The sequence below is a fragment of the Hipposideros armiger genome, unplaced genomic scaffold (genome assembly GCF_001890085.2).
Source record: "Hipposideros armiger isolate ML-2016 unplaced genomic scaffold, ASM189008v1 scaffold_119, whole genome shotgun sequence".
NCBI classification, from domain to species: Eukaryota; Metazoa; Chordata; class Mammalia; order Chiroptera; family Hipposideridae; genus Hipposideros; species Hipposideros armiger.
In genome coordinates this window covers 1,869,207-1,891,499 of record NW_017731469.1, presented here as the reverse complement: position 1 = coordinate 1,891,499, position 22,293 = coordinate 1,869,207, and the positions used below count along the sequence as shown (strand labels likewise).

Below are 22,293 nucleotides of genomic sequence, written 5' to 3'. Positions count from 1 at the left end.
CTAGACTATAGATTGCTCCTAGCCTGAATCCTAGAATTCTCCTATCCCCCTGCTTCTTGATTGCTTTGTAAGTCGGTTTCTGAATCCTAAACAATAGAAGTCTCCTACCCCTGCTTCAGATAACTACTTGGAAGCCTGTGACTTGCTAATATCCCCCTGGCCAGTGACCTAAATGCTAAACCCATTCTGGGCCCAGACAACTGACGCCTCCTGAGTGACGGGCTGAATGGCCACAGGCTTCATGAGAGCTAACGGATTTATTAATTAAAATCTATTTTTCCTCATTTAGTGGCCTTGGGGATACAGACGACACTCCAACAAGGTTGCCAGTCACAACCAAAGAAGCCAACACAGTCTTCCAGGGGGAGCTCGAGACCCCTTCCTTCCATCTGAGATCAGCTAGGGCGAGAGTTCCGTGAATCCCCCAATAGGCAGGGACAGCTCTATGCCCCTGGACAACTGTATGCCCCTGCCCAGCAGGAAGCAGATACAGAAGAAGAGACCTCCTGTCCCTCAGCTTCCCATAGAGATTTTATAGGGATCACGTCTCTCAAGGGGAAAACAAGGCAGGCAGAGGCAGGCATTGGATGGGTGCATTCCTGCATGTCCCACAGAGTGGGACTGCCAAGGGGACATCCCCTCTCCACCTAAAACTCCCCTTTGTATTGTAATTACCTACCCCTGTGGGGAAACAAATGGGCACAAAATACCCAACAAGATCAGACCAGTCACTCGCACCTGCGCAGTACGTCTTGTCAATCACAGGTGCCAATCAAGTGGTCCCATGCCCTTAGGGGAACAGCCCATTCTAGAGAAAGGGGATAAAAACTCCAAGTCCTGGGAAGTCCGCCCTGCTCTTTTTGACCGCTTCTTCCCTTTTTGAACCCCTTCCTCCCGTTTTTGAGTCTTTTGAGCCTCGCCTTTGCAAGTGGCCCGCTCCAAACTCTTTGAAATGTACTATCTCTTCTAATAAACTACTTTTTACTCCTGTATCTTGTTCAATTCTTTGCTCGAGTTGCCAAGAACCTGGACTTTGCGCCGAGAAGGGCCCACTCTCCGACAACATAACCATTATTGTGCCTTTACTGAAAAGCTATCCATTGTTGGTATTTTAAATGCGGATTTGAATCTGCCATAGAAAATATACTTAAAAAAAAAAGAAACGAAATACCCCACCGCACACTGTTGCATGCCTTAAATTTTGGACCTGCCCACGGACCACTTAAAGGCCCCACAGACCACCACCAATATTTCCTGGACCACCCCTGAAGAATCGCTGTCCCAAAGGAGCTCTGTAAATGAGCCTTAGAGACTGAGGTGGGGCCTGGGGAGATAGCCTGAGGAGGGAGTCATCATGGGACAAGGACTTAAGGTGGCAAGAGGCAAAACTCTGGCGGGGTTTGGGGCCACGGCCCTTAGGCTTCGGTACAATTCCTGGGTTGGCCACCCCCCTCACTGTGTGACCTTGGGTCTCAGTTTCCTGTCGCAAAAGATGGGGATAATAAACAGAGCTCAAATGCTGGGGCAGGAAGACCCAAATAAGCCTGTGAACAGGAGCTGGGTCACGGAAGACAGTGTTAGGAGGCAGGCTGGCCAGGACCTTGGGAGCTGGGCCTGGCAGGTATGACCGCTCCTCCTAGGGCACCATCTCTGCCTTCTGGCCTCCCCCTCAGAGAGAGGCAGCCACAGCTTCCCTCCAGGCCTTGTTAGCAGCTCTCTTGAGACCCACACCTGTGTCTAATTTTTCTGACTGGCCCCCTGCTCCAGGGATGGGAACCCATTCCATCCAGGTGGCACTGCTCCCCACCCAGGGGGTAGGGGTCTTGCCTGATGCCTCTGAGTCAGCTGGGCCTGGTGCTACCCCGGGGCCTCCTGCAGGTATGGAACCACTCTCACCAACTGTCAGCTAAGCACCTGTGCCAGCACCACTGCCTTCCGAGAATCTGGCTTTTTCTAGAACCCTGCCCCTGGCCTCTCGGGGTAGGTGTCTCTCCCTGCACTTCAGTTCCTGCTGTACAAACAGTGCCACTCCTGCCTGCATCTTCCATGGTTTCTCATCTTGGTGGCTGCCAGAGTCCAATTAGTCCACAGTCACTGAACGCTGAACTGGGCCAGATGCCACCCATTTATAGGCCTCCACAGCAGACCAGGCGTGGCACTGAATGCTGCATAGTCACCACCTCGGCTGATCCTCACAGGATTACTAGGAGGAGGAACACTGGAATGGCGGTTGGCGACACAGGTCCTGGAGCCAGACATTCAGTCTCAGCCTCAGCCACTTCCTAGCCGGGTGACCTGGGGCAAAGTGACTTCACACCTCTGTGCCTCAGTGTCCCCGTCTGCACAATGGAATACTCGTAGTAATGACCTCAGAGGGTTATTGGGAGGCTTACGCCAAGGCAAGCAGTTCGGTAAGTACTCAGTAAGTGGAGCTATTACTCTTGCCGTTCAGAACAGTGGTTCTGAAAGGCCTGGGTGGGCAGGGGTTTCTGCTGCATTGCACTCAGGCTACAGTGAGAACTGGCCTCGTCTCATCCCCCCGGGGAAGTGAATATCAGCTTCCTGGCCTGTTGCTCCACGTGGAGCCCTGATCTGAACCCCAGCAGGTGGGCCTCACTCTGACCAGCTCCTTCCGCTTCTCCTTAGTCCCCACGAGGGGTCTTAGTCTCCCAACAGGAGAATCCTTCAGAATGGGTGCCAACAGCCTCGGTTTCAAGACCTTCATTCATCAGCCCGACCTTGCCTTGCCAAGCCCACCTTGCCTCCCCCTTCGTAAACAATATCATTCAGTTGGCTGTTATCCTCCTTGGTAGGCACCCCTCAGCCACATATAATTTCAACCCTCTCCCCTGTCCCATTGACTGGAGCTATTTCACCCCCAGCATGCTTTGTGGACCGGTCCACTGGACTGGGGACACCCTCCCCTCTCTTCCTTTTTGTATTTTCTGGGTCTGAAATATCTGCTCCCCTTTCTAAACCCTCCTGGGTGAAACCCAGGTAACCCAGAGGACTGAGGGCTCAGGAGACGAGTGACTTCAAGGCCCTCAGCATTGGTTGGCTGGGAGATGCGCCCACTGTCAAAAACTGACCCACCCAAGGTTCGTTTGGCATTTGCCTCTTGTCCTCTGTTTCAGGGGTGGCTTGTCTCAGAATGTGAGCTCCCTGAAGATGGGCTCAGCTGGCTCCCAGAAGACTCCCACAGTGACCATGCTGCCATTGTGTGTGGAAGCAGTGGCAATCTGGTCCCAGCTGCACGGAATGACAGGGCCCCATCCCTGTGCCCTTGAGTGACTTAGATGTGTGCCAGCTGGAGGTCAGGGGCAAGGAGTATTCGACATCTCAAATCTCTCCTTAGCCATAGTCATCAGAACGTATGATTACACCTGATAACATATGATGCCGTGGGAAGAGCTCTCGACAGGGAGTCAGGCAGACCTGATTGAGACCCGCTCCCTAGCTTATTTGGTCACGTTATTGGGCATTTAGAGGCCTTGCCATGAGAGCATGTATGTAAAGCACTGTGCTTGGCACATAGTAAATGCTCAGTATGTTGGGTTATTATGATTACCGCTCCCGTCTCTATTTCCCCACATTCCCCCCACCCCACCTGGCTCAGCCCAGACCCAAATCCCCTCAGAGCCGTCCAGGTGCCCCCGTGCCTGGCAGGGCAGAGGAGGTGGAGGGAGTCCCGCTCAGGAGGAGCTGGGCCAGGACCGTGTGGTTCCTTGCCAACCCGGGCTCCTCCCTGTGTTCTCCGGCAGGCCTGGGGCGGGGGACGTGGGTTCTGAGGGCTCAGGCTGGCCCGGGCACTGGGGTCAGAGGCTGGGGCATCAGCACAGGGAGTCGTCGGTTCTAGGGGCAGGAGGGGCACGGCCTGGGGTCTGGAGACCTGGCTGGCAGTCCCAGGTTTGCCAGGTGCACCATGTGCCCTGGGCCGAGTCCCTGGTCCTGTCTATGATGTGGAAGGGGGGCTGGAGGTGGCTGTACTAATGGTCTTCACGGTACCGCCCAGCTTGGCCACTCTGTTAAGACAAAAAGATAAAGGAGAGATAGCTGGGGGAGCAGAGATCTCCAGATTTGACACTCCAGCAGGGGGCAATGCAGCCAGAGCCCAGCCCTGGGCTCTCTAGAGAACAAGTTACCACAGCGACCTTGCAGGTGGGGCAAGTGCTGAGGAGGAAGCCACCCTCTTGGCTGGCATTGCAGAGTGGAAGCCAGGGGCAACCAGTGACAAATCGCTCTCTTGTGTCTCCATCCAGAACAGCTTCCCCTTGGCAGGAGTAAAAGTCAACAAAGAAGGGCCAGTGCAGCCCCAGGCCTGCGTGAGCTGCCAGGGCCAGGCAGTGCTCCTGGGGTCCCTGACGAGTCTAGGTACATTCTGGGCAGCTGCCCAAGCCCGTTGTGTCTGCTGTTGCCCTTCTTCCTTCCAAGAGGCAGCCTGGACTGAAGGGCAAGCCACACTGGGGTCCACCCCTGGTCTCTGGGCCCGGCCTGGGAATGGCAGGGCCCAACACAGACAAGGCCCAGCCCTTGCCTTCTCTGCCTTGGATGACCCCTCCAGCCAGGGCCTGCAACTGGCTTTTTTGCCGTTTCTGGGTCTGGCTGACTTCAATCCAGGACTGCTATCCCAGATCCGGCCTGGTCTGCGACTGCCTTGCTTTCTCTGGGCCTCCTTTTTCTCATCAGTAACCCGATGGGGGTGTTCCTGGTGAACTGTGAAACTGCAGAAGTTGGAGATGATATTCCGGGTTCTGGCTTTGCACAGGTTCCAGGAGGATGCTGACCCTGTCCGTTCCACTGCCTGCACTGTCCTCCCTTTCCCTAGAAGAAGCTCTCTTCAGCCATGCCAATCCCAGCCTTCTCTCATCTTTCCTAGAACCACCTCCTCTTTGGGGGAGGCTGGAGCCCTTCAATGTGTGTGCATCTCCACCTCTACCCATGTCCGTGTCTGTAGGCAGTCACTTCTTTACCCCTCTCCCCCCATGGGGTTTACTCGAAGCAGCTGGAAACAAACATATTCCTGGGACCAAAACCCACAGTCATCAGGCCAATGCTGTATGGGACATAACCTTTCTTAGTCTCAGTTTCCCCATCTGTAAAAATGCTTACTTCATAGGGTTTGATGAGACTTCATTCTTTCATTCAGCAAATATGTATGAGACATTTTCTCTGGGGCAGGCACAGTTCTAAGTCCTGAAAGTAAATGAGGTAATAATATAAGGTGCTAATTCCCACACTGGCACGAAGCAAGAGCCCAGTCAATGGGAATGTTCTCTCTTTCATCCACATAGTAATAGCTAACATCTATATATCACCTACTATGTGCAATGTATTGCCAGAGGATTTCTGTTCTTCTGTTCCTCACAACAACCCTTTGACACAGACATTATCGTGATCACCTCCATTACAGATGAGGAAACTGAGACGTAGAAAGGTGAAGTTATTGGTTCAAGCATGTGCATGACCAGAGAGAGCCTTATATAGAGATCCTTCCTCCGCTTTCATGGCCAGGACGAGAGAGGAGAGAAGAGAAAGGATTTTATTTGCAATTTGAAGCTGCGTGGTGGGTTCAACCGAGGCAGGCAAGGTCAGCAGGCAGGGAGAGGGGGAGCTATGGGGGATTGACTTGGCCTAAGACAAAGGGCTGGGGGAGGGGGCAGCAGCAGGGGAGGCACAGGAGAAGGGGGAGGGAGAACCCAGTATCTTGATAAACCCTGCAAGGTCTGAGAGAGGGATGCAGGCATTGGACTTGCAAGAACTTTCTCAAGCCATAAATTTCCACAGGCTGCCTGCAGCCCGGAGCCTGGAGGCCAGAGGCCAGAAACCTGAGCAAGTCCCAAGAAAGCCAATCTCAGGAGCATCAGGGTCAGGGCCCAGGCCCTGGGCAGGGGGAAGGGAGCAGGGCTGCCCAAGCTTCCCGGTGAGGGTGGCTTCTTTCCTTGCTCCAGGTGACCCTGGAGGGCTGGCTTCCCGTATGGCTCAGCGTCTACCTGCAGGTGCGGGCACTCACAGGTCTGCATCTGTGTGGAAGTTGTGCGTGTGCGGTGGCATAACAGAGTGGATTAAGAACACGAGCTTCACAGTCAGGTGGAACCAGTGTCCAAGTGTGACTCCACAGCTTAGGGGCTGTTTGACCTTGGGCACATTGGTCACCCTCTCTGAGCCTCTGTCTCCTCATTTATAAATGGAGATCAGTGTAGCTCCCTTATAGAATTGTAAGGATGAACTGATAGAATGCATGTGACAGGCTGAGTGCAGGGCCTGGCACACAGTAAGTGCTCAATCACATTAAGGATTATTATTATGTTGGGGCCACCAACCCAGCAGCCCCCCATATTCAGATGCAGGGTCCATGGATCCTCAGCTCCGAACAGATGTGGTTGCAACCCCCAGACCCCCTCCATGGCCCTATGTCTTCATCAGCAGGCATGGATGGCTGTGCCCTTCCTGCACACTCAGCCACCCAAGAACCCACCAAGGGCCCAGTTTGTAGCCCAGGAGCCCACCTAAAGTAGCAGACACACAGGATGCAGGGATGCACCTGCAAAAGCACTCAGATGTCCACACATGCACACACATGCATCAGCTAGAACACACACATTTGTAATTGTGATCTAGAACACATCACTGCCCCTCTCTGGGCCTCACTTTTCTTACTTGTAGAACAGGGATAATATTGATCCTTATGATAGCAACTTGCCAGAGATCTTGAGTGAATTAAATTAAATGATGCCCATGGAAGTGTAAGGTAACCTGGAAAGTGCTATGCAAATATTACTATTAGTCCTGTCAACTCCGCCTCCAAAATAACTCTCAAACCCATCTCCCTGGTCTCCATTCTGCTCCAACTCAAGCCTCCTCACTGGGTGCCATTTCCACTCCTGCTACCATACAGACCACTGTGCATGCTGCCAGGGTGTGCTTTTAACAGCATCTCACTGAGGAGACCCCCTCCCCAGCTTCAACCCTTTGGTGGTTTCCATTGCTTCTAGATTCCTCCTGTTTCAGGAGGTGTTTGGCACAGAGATCAGGCTCTGCAGCCAGGCTGCCTATGTTCCTGCTTCTGCACCACTGTGACCTTGCACCATGACCTTGGGCAAGTCATTTTACTTCTCTGAGCCACAGTACCCTCATCTGAGAATAATACATGTTGCTCTTAGAATGCTTGAGAGAATTAAATGAGCTGATACTTGTAAGACACTATTGAGACACAGGACCGATTCTAGAACATTTTTCAGTCTGGCTTCTGCTGACTATTCCAGCCTCAGCTTGAATAGCGCCTCCTATAGGGAGCCACCTCTGAACACCGACCTAGGGCAGACCTCTCCATTACAATCCCAGGGCACTCTAGGCTTCCTGTAGCACAAGGCTCATCCAGCTGTCACTTCACGTTCAATGTCTGTGTCCTTCACTATCCAGGAAGCTGCATGAGGGCAGATCCACGGCTATTTCTGCTCACAGGTCCGGGCACACAGTGGACACCCCTTAAATCCTTCTGGGATGGATGACCTTTCTAGCAAGTGTCCTGCACCCTCAGGGAGGGCAGGGCTCCCGAGGAAGGAGAGGAGGGTGGATGAAGGAGAGGCTGCAGATCCGTGTCCGGTGACGACCACATGCAGAAGGAGGCCAGGAGCTGGGTGAGGAGACAGCAAGGGCCCCTGTGCTGGCCATCTTGGCTCCGTGCTGAGATTTTTGAGTGAAGGTGAACCCTCAGACTTTATCAATTTGAGCCTGGTTCAGGGGCCAAATTACCAGAAAACGAAAGCTTCAGAAGGGAGGTGGGATTGGAACTCATGTTTCTTGAACACGGACTCGCTACCAGGAAGAAACCCGTGCCTGTTTGTTTTTCTCAGGCCATCCTTTGGAGTCTGTGGACCACTGAAACTCATGCTGAGTCGGACTGCCGGCCCAGAGCCTGGCACTGTACTGCTACCCAGGGCAGCGCTTCCTCCAAGGGAAGGCCAGGGCCATACATGGAAGACCAGAGGCTGAAGAAAACCCAAACAGACAATAGTTAAGACAGGGACTCGGGGTTACAGATCATGCAGAGAGGGGAGCAGAGTACAGAGAAGAAAGAAAGACAGATGGGGAAGGAAGAGGAAGACAGGGGAGGGAGGGTGGGGTAATGAGAGTGAGAGAGACAAGGAAGTGAGAGGGCACATGGGTGGTGTCCTTTGTCCCCTCCGGCCCCTTCTCTGCTTGTGCCCACACTGGTAATGAGATGGCGAGGCTGAACAAATACTCTGAAGCAGGCTCCCGCCAAACCTTGGGCCAGTCTGCATGCAAAGCGGAATGAGAGGGCCAGGAATCTGAGGCCTGGAGCCAGCCGTTTCCTTTTTGGTCCCAGGCCTGTTAAGGCAGGGCTGTGGGCACTGGCTAGAGGCCACTTGGGGGCAGGCGCTGGTACACTGCTGCCCGGGGAAGGCCTCCTGCCTTAACACTTTTCCAGGCCTGGCACAGGCTCCTATCTCCATGGCATCCCCAGTGCTCAGTGATAGGCGACGGCTCCTGGCTCCTCTGAGTAACTGGTAGGCTCTCCCCACCCACGTTTCCACACACGGCCTCATTTCATCCTCAGAACCAACTCAAGTCAGCTTCAGTGACTTCGTCTTCGAGTTGAGGAAGTGACACTCAGAAAAGAAAAGTGACTTTCCCATAGTCACAAACCTAGGAAGTGGCAGGCGGGACTTCAGTTAAGATCTGCCTGGTCCCAGAGTTGATGGCTCCCATTCACGGTCTCCTAGAGAAGAAGGGATGAGGGGCCAGAGGTCCCATGCCTGCCAAGCCCCATGTAATGTCTGACAGGGAGTGTCACAGCCAGCAGTGGCCTCAAGGGCAATCAGGTTCTAACCTTGTTCCTCAGTTGAAAAATGACGAAAATGGTGTCTGAGAGGAGGAAAAGCTTGACTTGCCCAGGGCCACAAAGCCTAGTAAGTGAAGGGACAGAGACTGAAACATAGAAATAACTTGGATGGGGACTCCACAGAGTGAGTTCAGAGGTGCTTCTGTGGAGCTGACAGGACCACCCGTGGGATTTGAGATTGTCCCTGAAGATTCCTGCTGCATAATTGCCACATGGATCCTGGAACCTTGCTGGTCCTAGGGACTTGGGGTACGGGTGCCTTGGTCACTAACATCTCAGGCTCAAGGTGGCTCTCACAGTTTCATCCAGTGTCGCCTAGGAGAGCAGCAGGACCAGGCGTGATGCAGTGCCACCTTTGGAAGGGGCAGAGGGCTACCTAAGCATGCCTCAGTCCCCCGGCCTCAGCCAGCTCTATGGTCCAGTGTCCTGATCCCAGAGGAACCCAAGATGGCAGTCCTGCTTGGGGCAAGCCCCTGCCTGTACCTCTGGAGCTTGTGAGAGCTGGGCCTCCTGGGAGCGTTCCTTTGAGTTCCACTAATAGAGCCCCTGCAAACCTCGCCAGCCCACTTCCCACTCCCAGCGAGAGATCTGCCCAGCTGGGTGCAAGGAAAGGGGTGGGCAGGATGGCCGGTGAGGGACCCCAGGGCTTGCCCCGCTAGGCATCTCGCATCTCTCGGGGCCTGTGGAGACGAAGCTGGCACTGCAGCCACTCTGCCTCAGAGCTGAGCCCAACCAGGAGATTTTCCCGGTCAGGCCAGTCCCTGCTCACTCTGACTCCATACAGGCCCTAGGAGGTGACAACCCTATCGACCAGCTCCTCCTGCCCCCCTTTACATCTTGATTACATTCCTTGGGAAGCCGTCCAGGCCACATTCCGCCTGGCAGGCTGCTGGGAAGACCCACAGAGCACTATGGCAACGCTGGAGGGGCCAGGCCTGCTGACCAGCAGAGCACCAGCCACTAGGCTGGGGAACCTCCCTTCTAGGGTCAGCCTGGATTCCTCCACCTCGCCAACTCCAGGCAGCCCCCACTCAGTCTGTATGCTCCCACCTCCCAGCTTCAGCCAAACCCACACAGGCCTTGCCCTCTGCAGGACTTGACTGGAGTGCCAAGTCCAATGGCCAACTCTCCTTCCCCGAAGCCTCGGAGAAGACTGCTATATTCCTCCAAAGCCCTTCCCCAGGCACAAATTCCCAGGTTCTGGGTATGGGAATGGGCAGTGGAGGACGTCGAGTCTGGTGAAGGCTTGGCGCTGCCTCTCGTGAGCTGTTCACCAAGTGTGCTGGGCCGCAGCTGTATCCTTCAAGTATTTTATTTCTTCTTTCCCTTTTAAAAAGCATAGTTCTTAATTAGGACCCCAGTAAGTGGAAGAGGGTAAGAAACACTTGATAAGTTCCTCAGACTGTTTGCATCTTCATAAACTGGTAGAAAATAGTTCATTTTTTGTGGAACCCTAGAAGCGCCTTGATAGACCTGGCAGAGCGCCTCAGAAAACCAGGTTAATCTTCCTCCTCCAGCAGCCCTCCCCCAAGCCCCTCCCCAGGAGAAGCAGCTCACCTTCTTGCTGCTCTCCTGTCCCTTAGGAAACGCCGGGGTCAGAAAGCGGGGGACAGGAGGCCGTCCTCTCCAGCCCCTCACTCGTCTCCCTGTTTGGGGGCAGAGGATGGGTTGTAGTATAGCTCCCATACCCCAAACTCCCCTCCCCTCCCCTCCCCTCCACCTCCCTCCCTTCCTCACTTCCTTCTTTCTTTTCTTCCTTCTTCCCTGCCTCATTTCCTTCCTATCTCCACAGCAGAAACCTTTCAGCAAGCAAAACCTGTGAGAGCCCAATGTTGGATCAGGTAATGGAGGCCTTGGGGGAGGCAATGGAACCCAACAGTTGTACCCAGTAAGGCCCCAGAAGCCTTGGAGCCTCCAAGGAACTGAGTTGAATAGCTGCCTGTGCTTCCTCTTAACATGTGCCCCCCCTCTTTCTTCCTCATCTTCCTCCTCTCTTTGGCCCTCTCCTCTCTCTTTTCCTCCCTTCCGGCCTCTCTCGGTGCTCACGGGCCCACCTTGCCGAGCTCTGGGTCCAGCCTGGCACTGGCACTGCTTTATCCGCTTGGGGCGAGTGGGCAGCAGCCTCATTCCAACCCTGGGCAGTAATTTTGGGTCCCTGGCTTGGCCAGACAGTGCTTGCCAGTCACGTGAGCAGAGGCCCTGGAGCCAGGCATTCCTGCCCAGCCCTTTAAACTGTAATCAAGGCGGGGGTGGTGGCACCAACTCCAAAGGGTACTTGGAGACTTTTTGTTGTTGTCTGGAAGGATTAGGGAAGGTCAAGGATAATATCAGGTGCAGACACATCCTTGGATAGAAACTGCTCCCCTTGTGCTGTAGGTGTGGGATCAGACAGTTGAAGGAGCTGTGGCTTGGGATCCTGCTTAGAGGCCATCCTGCTATAGAACGCTCCAGAAAGGACTCACAAAAAAGACCCTGTTCGGCTACAGACAGGGGAAGCAAGGGCAGTTAGGGGCTGAGGGCCAAGGTCTGAGCCCAGCGCATACCCTGGCGTCTCTGCTCCCATCCAGGCTCCAGTCACCTGGGCTGTTGCTTTGAGGGGCAACTATGTACCAGGCACTGAGCCACACACTGGGGGGACCATTGCAAACACATAGACAGAAATTTCTGCCCTCATGGAACTGACCTCTAGTCAGGGGAGACAGGTAATAAACAAAAGCGTTAAGTAGAATAAGCAGAGAGTGAAAAGAGCAGGGCCTCGGGAAGGGGTGGGGCAGGAGGATAGAAATTTTAAAGAGGGTGACCCGAGTCTCACTGAAAAGATAACACTTCAGCAAGGGGCTGAAGGAGGTGAGGGGGTGACTGCCGCACACAGCTGGGGGAAGGACATTTCAGGCAGAGGGACATGCCGGGTGTGTTGGAGGAGCAGCAAGGACGTGGGTCTGGCTGCACGGATGCGGGGAGTGCTGGGATATTCTAAGAACTTCAGCTTTTGTTCTGAGTGAAGTGGGAAGCCAGGGCAGGGTGTGGCGGCAGGAGAAGGACATGGTCCGACTGAACTACGTTAAGACATCCTTTTGGCTGAGAGCTGAGGGTAGCTTGCCCAGGGGACAGGGGAAGCCGGGAGACTGGCGGGGGGCTCCTGCAATGATCCAGCTGAGGGATGGTGGTCGCACCGACCAGGGTGGTGGGCTTCTGGACGTGCTTCGAGAGTAGAGCTAACAGGATTAGCGGGGGTGAGGGGGGATGAGAAGAAGGCTTCTGCGTGCCGGACCCTGAATTAAGCTCAGGGCCCACAGAGCTAGGTCAGCCAGGGCCCGACCCTGCAGGATCACACAGTGCAGTGGGGCCTATAGAACCCAATGGATGTCTCAGTGTGCAGACGTTTCTAGGGGGCTGCACGAGCACGTGGGGGAGGTTCTGGCCCTGAAATGCTAAAGGGACAAAGAGAAACTGATCCACAGAGGCTGGGAAACAAGCCAACATATGGTCAAAGAGTCCTGACGAATCTCAGATAAAGGCTAAAGACGTGGCGTGCCTGGGCTGCAAAGAGCAGCCTGATTTCTGCCGCAAAGCCATCCACTCTTCTCTCAAGGTTGGAGGGAAACTGAAGGCCTTCAAAGCTAGTTCCCTGTGGTTCTCCCTCGAGGAGCAGTCCCCCAGCCACTCCCTCATTTGCTGTGTCAGTCAATGAACATGGATTAGCCTCCCCCTAAGCTGTACCGGGCCAGGCTGAGCCAACCAGCTGACTCTCCCATCCTGTGGGACTCACAAGTCTTCCTCAGTAGAGAGACAACAGGGCAAGTTGTAGCAGTAGGTGGGTTAGACCCTGTGAATCAGGGCCCGGGCCTGGGACCCGGGCTGGCACTATAGGCCTGGCTAGTTTTCCCATCAAACCCGTTTCTCAGACTAGGCCCTGCCTTCCCTTTGCCCTGCCACCTCCAGGGTTTCAAGCCACCCCTACTGCCTGGTTCTCTGGAGGGCAGCGGTGCAGTGTGCTGGGCTGTACCGAGCCAAGCCAAGGCTCATGAACTTGAAGAAGGGTAGCTGAGCAGGAGCCAAGGCTGATCAGCTGAGGGACACAGGCCCCTTAGCCCCGGAGAGGAAGGGGCCAAAGACCCTTGGTTGATGTGTGACACAGGACCCTAGCTCTATCCTCCTCAGGCCAGAGGCACTTGGAGGCCTCAGGAGTCACACATCTTTTGGTCTACTAATACAGGGCAGAAAGAGCCTATGGGGCACTGCCCACTAACCTCTGTTATCATCTCCCTTCACATACGTTGTACTCTAGATTCCAGAAAGCCTGGTAAGAGTGACAAGTACCACAACAGCAATACTAGCTATCGGTTATTGAGTCTTTCTATACACACGCACTGTGCTCGACACTAAACATGTATCACCTCATTTAAACTCCACAGGAAGCCAATGGGGTACGCGCTATTGGTATGCCTATTTTAGAGATGAGGACACTCGTGCTCAGAAAACTTGATAGCCTGGCCCAGTGCACACAGGTAGGAAGCAGAGCTGGGACTCAAACCAATCCAGGAGCACACACCCATTTTGCTTAAGGGAGACTCAACTGTGAGCCCAGAGTCACAAAACCTGGCTGCTGGGGAGTAGGGGAGGATGAAAGCCCCTCTTACTGGGACCGCCCTTGTCTCTCTTCCTCCACCCCACCCCACCCTGCCTTCGCCCCTCCCTGTTTTTCTCCTCCCTCTTTGCTGGTTACACAGAGGTATGGATGCTGGTGCAAGGCCTGGGGCTGGGGGATCCGGGAAGGGAAGTGTTTTGGCTTGAAGATCTAGAGCGGAGTGGGGGGTTGTGGAGGAGGGGTGTTCTGGGGAAGGAGGAGCATGCTATATACTTGGGCAAAGCCCCCCAAAGCTGCAGTGAGGGTCTGACCTGGCTCCAAACCACTGTGGTCTGGCTCCCTCTTGTTAGCAAGGAATGATGAATTTGAGAAATCATGGGAAGGATTGGGGGAAACAGTGAATTTCCTCACCCATGCTCGGGGCAGGTTTGAGGAGTGGGGATGCCTCCCAAAGTCCCCAAACCGCATTCCTCAAAACTCCTCACCAAAGCCTTATGGGCATATGTAGTATCATTGTATCTGTCTTAAACATGAGGAAACTGAGGCATAGGGACGTTTCAGAGCTTGCCCAAAGTCACACAGTCAGTCAGTCACAGAAACCAGATTTGAATGCAGGTAGTTTAGTTTTGTTCTGCAGCCACCACTTAATCCCTTGCTGTGGGGCTGGTGGGTGACTACCTCAGGGGACCTAGCTGAGGTACTTCCCAAGTTCAACCTCTGGTAGACAGAGACACAGGAAGCCCAGCTCTGCCACTCACTACCCAATTGTGGAACTTTGGGCAGGCGATTTCATCCCTCTGAGCTATGGTCTCCTCACCTGAAAAATGGGGCACTAGGGTGACTCCAGCAAGCCTGGATGCGAGAGCACCTCTGCCCTGTTCCCCAGCAATAACTCCCACTCAGCTGCACATTGCTGGGCTTTGACCAGGCCTGACCGTGGGAGCTGCTTCCAGCGGCGCTCTCCTCCTGCGGCCAGCACCACAGGTCGGCTGGCACGGTTGGAGCTGGGGTCTGGCCCTGACCTGCCCTCTGAGTGCTAACAGTGCCCCAGTCCCAACCTTGTCTGGTCCCCTGAAGCCCTGGGGACTGGGCTCGCCTTGCCTTTGCTGGTCTCCTCAAGGACTCAAGTCCAGCCTCCCTGCCCCTTCTAGGATCCTGCTGCCACCTCCTCACCCGCCCCTGGACACCTGGCCAGTTGCCGTGTCCTCCCTCAGATCTCCTGTGGGACCACAGAGCCCAGAGCTCCCTGCAGACCCTCACAACAGACTGGCCACAGGCCTCCAGAGAGCCTGCTGTGCAGAAGGACTTGGTCCCTCTCCTCCCCTCTCTGTTGAATGGGCAAGACACGGCCCCATGAGCAAAAAAGAAACTCCTTGCTTCCTGCGCCCAAGAGCAAGGGCTCAGCGCCTAGGCCAGAGCCAGAAAAGCGCTCTGCCCACCACTGGCATTCCCTCAAACCTCCCGTCCTGGGCGGGCCCTGAGGGTGGAAGCAGTGCCGGAGGAGGGCTGGGAGGCTGCTCCTCTGCCCTGGAGACCCGATCTAGTTGGTGCCTGGCTCCAGGAGGTAGAGGTCAAACCTCAGCCCGGAGTAGCAGAAGAGAGGAGAGAAGAGGGGGGAGGAGGAGGAAACGCCATGAGTCCGGCAGTGGGGGAGCTGGGGCCAGGGCGGCCAAGGAGGGAGGGGAGCTGGGCCAGGGCTATTTCTGTCCAATAATACAGGGGCAGAGGGCCAAGCTGACAGGACAGTGATTAGTCTTTGGGGAGCAAAGGCGAACACTCTGCCGGCGAGCCTGGGGCTGGAGGAGCTGGCCGGGGGCCCAGTCCGGTGGGCTGGAGCAATGATTTCAGAGGCCCGGAATCTGAGGCGAGCTGGGCCCATGGACTAGGGAGCAGGGAAGGTGGGAGCAGGGAGAGGGGAGCCAACCATCCCCCCTCCACTCCACCTCCAGCACAGAAGGCTGGGCAAGGGTGCTAGCTGGCCTGCCCCAGCTGTCTGTCTGTCACCAGGGGGTTATCTGCACTGAACACTTCCTGGGCTTCGGCCTGTGGGGGAGATGGCGTGAGAAAGGGGCAGAAACTCAAGGCTCGGAAACCTCAGGGGAAGAGGCAAGCTTGCTTTTTTTATTTCCCACGGGATTTCCAGTCATGGGGTCCAGGAGAGGAGGTGTGAGAGGTCAGGGAGCGGGGAAAGCCTGGAACTCACATTTTAGAAGTACCGTGCACTGCGCCTGTTGCTATGCATTACCACGTTGATGCCTCCTGCAAAGCCGGTGACGTAGGAGTGATCACACTTGGTTTATCCCGAGCAAGTTGAGGCTCACAGAGGCAAAGTGATTGGCCTAACATCACACAGCTAGGAAGTGGCAGAGCTGTAATCGAGTCCAGGTCCCTTGTCCTCTAAAAGCCCTGGCTTTGGAGGCAGCATGGCAGAATGAGGGCTTAAGATTCCAGGCCCTGGTCTGCAAGTACCGCCTTTGAATCTCCTACCTGTTCTCTGCCAGCTGCGTGACCTAGGACAAGTTGCTTCACCTCTCTTAGCCTCAGTTTACTCATCTGTAAAGTGGAGCTAATAATAGTACATACCTCCTAAGATTGTTGTGAGCATTACAGGAGTCAGTACATGGGAAGTGTCCTGAACAGCATGTGGTACACAATAAGAAGAAACATGGTATGAGTATTCACCATGTCCTCCGTGGGCTCCCTTAGGAGACGAAATGTGGGCAAGGCGAGGGAGCTGTGTGGGGAAAACACAGAGTAGGGGGTTGCTCCAATCCCTTTGGAATTGGAGTCCTCCCACATTTGGACAAAAATATCAGGAGTCTTCTAATGGGGAGTGCTTATGACCCAGCAAGTCCACTTCTGGGAATTCATCCGAAGGAAATAATGGGTCAAGGGAGCAAAGATGTATACACCAGGACATTCATTTCCAAGCCGTTCATTATAGTGAACAACAGGGGCCTGCTTAAATGAATTATGGCATATTCATACACAGCAGCCATGAAAAACAATGATGTCACTCTTTAGGTATTGATATGGAAAGAGATTCCTGATACAGTTGTTAAGAGAATCAAAGCAGTTTGCCACATTGCAGGTACGCAGGGCTTGGGAGAGGACATGTTGGAGGGCCAGGGTTGGGGAGGGGCACTCATTCCTATTTATGGAGCACCAGAAATTTATTGACCATGAACACTTATTACTTTTGTGATTAGAAGAAAACAAGCAATAAAACAATTTCTGTAGGAAAAAAATAACCTCAAAGATTCGGAACCCTCCAGCTGGAAAGCGGTTGTTTGCAAGAGTTCTCTGGGCCTTCTGATGAGGACTTCCCTGGCATGGGTGGCCTTCCTGCTCAGGAGCAGCCCAGCATTCCACCCCCTCCCTGTTCTCCCTTGCCAAGGAGCTGGACAGAAGGGCAACAAGAAAGGGCCTTGTGGAATCAGACACAGTTTCAAACCACTGGCCAACATGACCTTCCATGTTCATTCATTCATTCATTCATTCATTCAACAAATATTTATCAAGCTTGTGTCTGGACTAAGTGATGAGAGCACAGCCATGAACAAAATAGACAAAAATGCTTGCACTTGGGGAATTTGTGTCTTAGTGAAGGCAGGCAGACAATACAGATAGATAACGTATGGGTCTATTGGGTGGCAATAAGTGCTCCCCAAAAAGATAAAACAACAAATGGGAAGAGTGAATGTGTGTGTGGCGGGGGTGAGGGAGTGCAATTTAAAATAGAAAGGTCAGGGAAGCCTCTCTGAAAAAGAGGCATTTAAGTCAACACCTGAAGAAGGTAAAGGAGCAAGCCGTGTGGATAGTTCAAGGAGAGCATTCCAGGTAGAGGGAACATCAAGCCCAGCAGTCCCGGGCAAAGGGTTACAAAGGGGACGAGATACATTCGGAGAGGAAATGAGGGTGAAAGTAGGTAAGACCTTGTCAGCCTTGGTGAGGCTTTGGGTTTTACTGAGTGAAATGGGAACCAGTGCAGGGTTCTGAACAGAGTAGTGACAAATACTTTCATAGGATCACTTTGGCTGCTGTCATGCAAATAGGCTGAAGGTGGAAAGGCCAAGGAGGAAAGCTGGTGGACCAGGTGAGAGGGGATGGGGCTCAGACCAGAGTGGCAGTGGAAGTTGTGAGAAATAATTAGCGACATAGTGCATCATTCTGCTCTGACATTCTGGGTCCAGATTTCCCACCAAATCCAGAATGAATTCTGGCAACCTTTTCTCTTTAATGAGAATAAGGTGTACAGGGTGTCCCAGTATAGAAATATCTTTCTTCGCCCCTCTGAGCCCCAAACTGATCCCAGGGCCCCAGCTGCCCCACCAGCCTATCTGCTCCAGGAAGGCACGGTCTGTTGTCTGTTTGGTTCACTGCCGTATCTGGTGCTTACCTGGCACTGACTGACTGACTGAATGAATGAATGAATGAAGAGTGATGTGGAAGACTAGAAGAGGGAGCAAGGAATTCAGCCAGATGGTGGGGGGAGGAGAGGGGTAGCGATGGGTGGGCATATCTGACCTACCTATTCAGCACTCTCAGGCCTCGGAACACCCACGCAGGCAGAAGTGGGTTCTTGCCCTCTCAGCTTGGCTGACTGAATGTGAGTGTGAGTGTTGCCCATCTCATTGTTCGGTCGTGGGTTCAAAAGAGAAGCGGCTGCCTTACCTTTCTGCTTGAGCGGGAATGCTCCCATGTTAGGAATAGGGAAGCCAGTCTAGCAGAATGGATAGAGTCAGGGTCCTGACTGGAGGCAGGAATTAGGGGCAGAGTCCGGAAGGAGAGCCAGGAGGAAAACTTTTCTACCCTGCGTCTTTTGTCTTCCACTCTTGCCCTCCTACTCTTCTGGCACAATCTTCTTACCTGCCCCAGTAGCTTCGTTACCATTCTACAATATGCCTCCCCCATTTCTCTGTCCTCCCTCCTGCTGAGTCTTCTGCGGGCCCTCCACCAGCCTTCTTCTTACGTCGAAACCCTCACTCCATTCAGTGGAAACTCCCTTTATTCCTGAAACTATAACCTCCTTACTTCGTAACAACCTGATTCGTTGCAGACACCGACACCCTCATCTCTGCAGCCTGCTACAGAAGCCTCACTTTCCCTCTAATTCAAGAGAAGGGCAGATGGTCTGTCTCCATCAAACCACAGGTACACCATTTTCCTTTTATGTTATTCATGTATGCCATAAGCCATTATTCATGTGATCTGGGGCAGGTGTTACAAAGATTTATCAAGCATATTGCCAATAAGATAAGCAAGGAACTGTTGTTTTATTTTGTGCTTTCTTGTCTTTTGGTCAGGCCAGACTTATAGTTAAATATGGCAGATCGAATAAATATGTTTAGTGCTATTTTGTCCCCAGGTTCCACTAAATTGATAGCAAAGGTAGAACACCAGAGGTTTATGCTCCAGAGAGGCTGGATGTGGACACATCAGCCTCAGATGAAGGCAGAGGTAAATCATGGGAACAGGAAAACAAGGTGATCATCTACATACTGAACAGTGAGGCCTCCCCCATCGTCTTTCCTCACTCAGCTCCAAGAACACTGGCAGCCATTATACTGTTATCATCTCCATTCTCCCGCAAGAGATTGGAGGCTTCCTTTCTTGGGAGTCTGATATGTGGATATTCCCTAAAAAGCTCAGAGAACTCTCCTGTGACCAGTTGAAAACCCCTACTACATTCTGCACACAGAATTCCAATACGCTTTTTATTCCTCACTCTTAAAAATGAGCTGACAACTGAGGGTCACCAGACATTGAGGAAATCCTTTGATGTAAAAGATGGAGATGAAAACAAACAGGAAAATGAATCCAGAGGAAATAGACACATGCAGAAAGCAGAAGAAAGCTAAGCACAAACAACCTTAACATCTTAGTGGCTTGCAACAACCGAGGGCCATCTTTCGCTCCTGCCCTACATTGTCTGCATGTCAACTAAAGTTCTGCTCCCTGTTGTGTTCACTCCAGGACCTGAGCTGGAGGAGCTGCTACCTGGGGTATCAGCAGCCTCATAACGAGGAGAAAGCAAGATGTTGGAGTGATACTCAAAGATTCTGCTCAAAAGTCTGACACATCATTTCCATTCACGTTGCATTGACCAAAAGAAGTTATATGTCCAAATCTGATGTCAAGAGTGCAGGAAATATAATTCGAGTACACGGACAGGCCTGATAGACAAGGGTAGCAAATATTTTGGCCATGCAGAATCTACCAGAATCCATGAAGCAAAAACAGGAGGCAGTCAAAGAAGAAAAGAAGAGGGTTTATAAATGATCAATATGGTAACATAAACATTAAATAAATGGTTAGAACGATGAAGTTGACAGCAAGTAGACAAAAAGAGAAATGAATGCAAAATAGAAACAATTAGAATGCTCTAAGAGGCCAAGTATGCGAATAAAAGGAGTGCCAGAACGAAAAGAACAGAGACAAGAGAATAAGAAACTGTTAATGAAATAGTTCAATTGCATTTCTCCGAATAGAAAAATATAAATTTCTGAATTGAGAGGGCATTTCAGGTATCCAGCACAATAGATGCAAAAAGACCAATAACAAGGCGTATCTTTGTGAAGTTTTAGTACACTTGACAAAAAGATCCTAAAAGGTTCCAGAAAGAAAAAATAGGTGTATGCAAAGTCTCAAGGATCAGAGCAGTACAAAACTCCTCTCTCATGCAACAGGAGCTAGAAGATAATGGATTAATGTCTTCAAATTTTTTAGGGAAAATAATTTTTAACTTAGAATTTTATACTTGAATTACCAATAAAGTGTGAGAATAAAACAAACACATGTTCAGACTAATAAGTTGTCAAAACATATAGTCTGCATGCATCTCTTCTCAGGAAGCCACCAGAGGATCTGATCCAATACAAGGAAGACTAAACAGAGGAATCAGGAGCTAACATAAGAGGGTGGTGGAGGTTATCCCCAGGATGGTGGCAAAAAGGCAAGTCCCTGGACACCAGGCAGCCAAGCAGGCCAGCTGGAATGGATCACAGAGGGTTCCAGGGGAGGTGCTTCCAAAGACAAGATGTTTAGACAGATTGAGATGAGATTTACTGTTCTGGCAGACAGTTTGCCGATGAATCAGTTATAAGTACACAGAAAGCCAATCAAACACACACAAAAGTTAAGACAATTATTAATTCCGGGGAACACAAAAGTTATTCAAGAGAAGACATGTAATCATAGGACACCTCAGGGCTCATAGTTGTAGTGATGTCAACGCTGACTATCGATAGAGCTGTATCAGGTCGATGTGTATAGTCAGGTGGATGAGGAGAGAGCGAAATCCTTGTCTTCCAGAATGGGAAAGCAATAGATTAGATCTGAACCTGAAAAATCAAGACATCAGTACATAATTTAGAAACATGGAGAAAAGTATTTTTCAACTAAAAGGGATAAAAATATTTCCCTCTAAGGAGTGGGGGACTGGGTACAGGAAGTACTAGGGCAGGGACCATCTCTTTTTGCTGTTGTTCTTTATAGGCTTGCACATTGGAGTAAAAAAGAAATGTGTTCAAGTCTGCTGTTTGTTCCAAACCTTACACACTATGTACATTGATTAAATGCTTTTTATATTTTATTTTCCAAATTAATGATGAGGTTGAATATCTTTTGCCGTGTTTATTGGCCATATTTGTTGTTCCTCTTCTGTAAATTTCCTGATCGTGTCCTTTGCCTATTTTTCTTTTGGATGGTTTGCATTTCTAGGCATTCATTTCCAGGAGTTCATGATAAATTATAGATTCATACATTAAATCATTCCACAAATATTTATTGAACACGGTACTGTGCTAGATGCTAGGGATGCAGCCGGCAACAAGACAAGCCGAGTCCTTGTTCTCATGGAGCACACCTCGTGGGCAGACAGAGAACAAGTCAACCAATACACAGACACGCTGCTTTCTGATAAGAGTAAGTGCTCTGAGGAAAAGGGAAGCGGGCGACAAGATGAATTGTGAAAGGTAGGGCATGGCTTCTTTGGATTGGTCAGTCTGAGGAGGCCTCTCTGAGGAGGTGAAATTTGAGTCATCCAGGCCTCATGAGGATTTGGGGACAGATGTAGCATTTCAGCCACCAGGAATAGCAACTGTAGATGTCCTATTGCAAAAAAGAAAGAAAGAATAAAGAAAAGCTCCGTGGATAAACGTTGCCAATCATTTTTTCAGTCTGTCACTTGGGTTGTAACTTTGTTTATGGTGCCTATTGTCATACAGACATTTCAGAATTTTGATATGAGCAAATCTATCAATCTTTGCATTTAGAGCTTTTGCTTTTTGTGGTTCCTTTCAAAGATTTTCCCTACATCAATATTATAACCATACTTTTCAATATTTTATAATAGCTTTATACTTTATATTTTACATTTTATGCTTTTAATTTGTCTGTGATCTAATTTTCAAGTGGTATGAAGAACAAAGTTCTATTTTTTTTTCCTAGCTTGCTTCAATACCATTTACTGAATAGACCATTATTTTCCTACTGATTTGAAAGGACACCTTCATTAAATACCAGATTACCACATACCCATGGATGTGTTTCTGGTCTCTATTCAGTTGCTTTGTTTGGCATCTCCATCCCTGTGCTAGTTCTGATTATTAGGCCAGTAATCCTGCCTCAGGCCAAATGGGCTATTCAGGGCCCTTGTCCATTCTGATTGGTCTGAGTTTAGGCCACACCCACTGTTATCTATTTTGAATAGGAGCCGTAGCACACACTTTTCATCCTGAAAAATATATAAAATATTTTGATATATGGTAAAGTCAGTCCAAGTCCCCCTTTTCATTGTTCTTCCCTTTCAAAATTGTCTTAGCTTTTCTTGCACATTTTC

The 22,293-nt window shown here is 51.5% G+C and overlaps 1 long non-coding RNA gene across 1 annotated transcript; it reads left to right on the top strand.

Moving 5' to 3' along the window:
• The first annotated feature begins 2,224 nt into the window (after positions 1–2,224).
• LOC109385588 (uncharacterized) lies at positions 2,225–20,030 on the top strand. The gene is made up of 3 exons (XR_002124652.1): positions 2,225–2,411; positions 18,511–18,605; positions 19,428–20,030. It is a non-coding gene; the product is annotated as an uncharacterized LOC109385588 (long non-coding RNA).
• Positions 20,031–22,293: the final 2,263 nt, after the last annotated feature.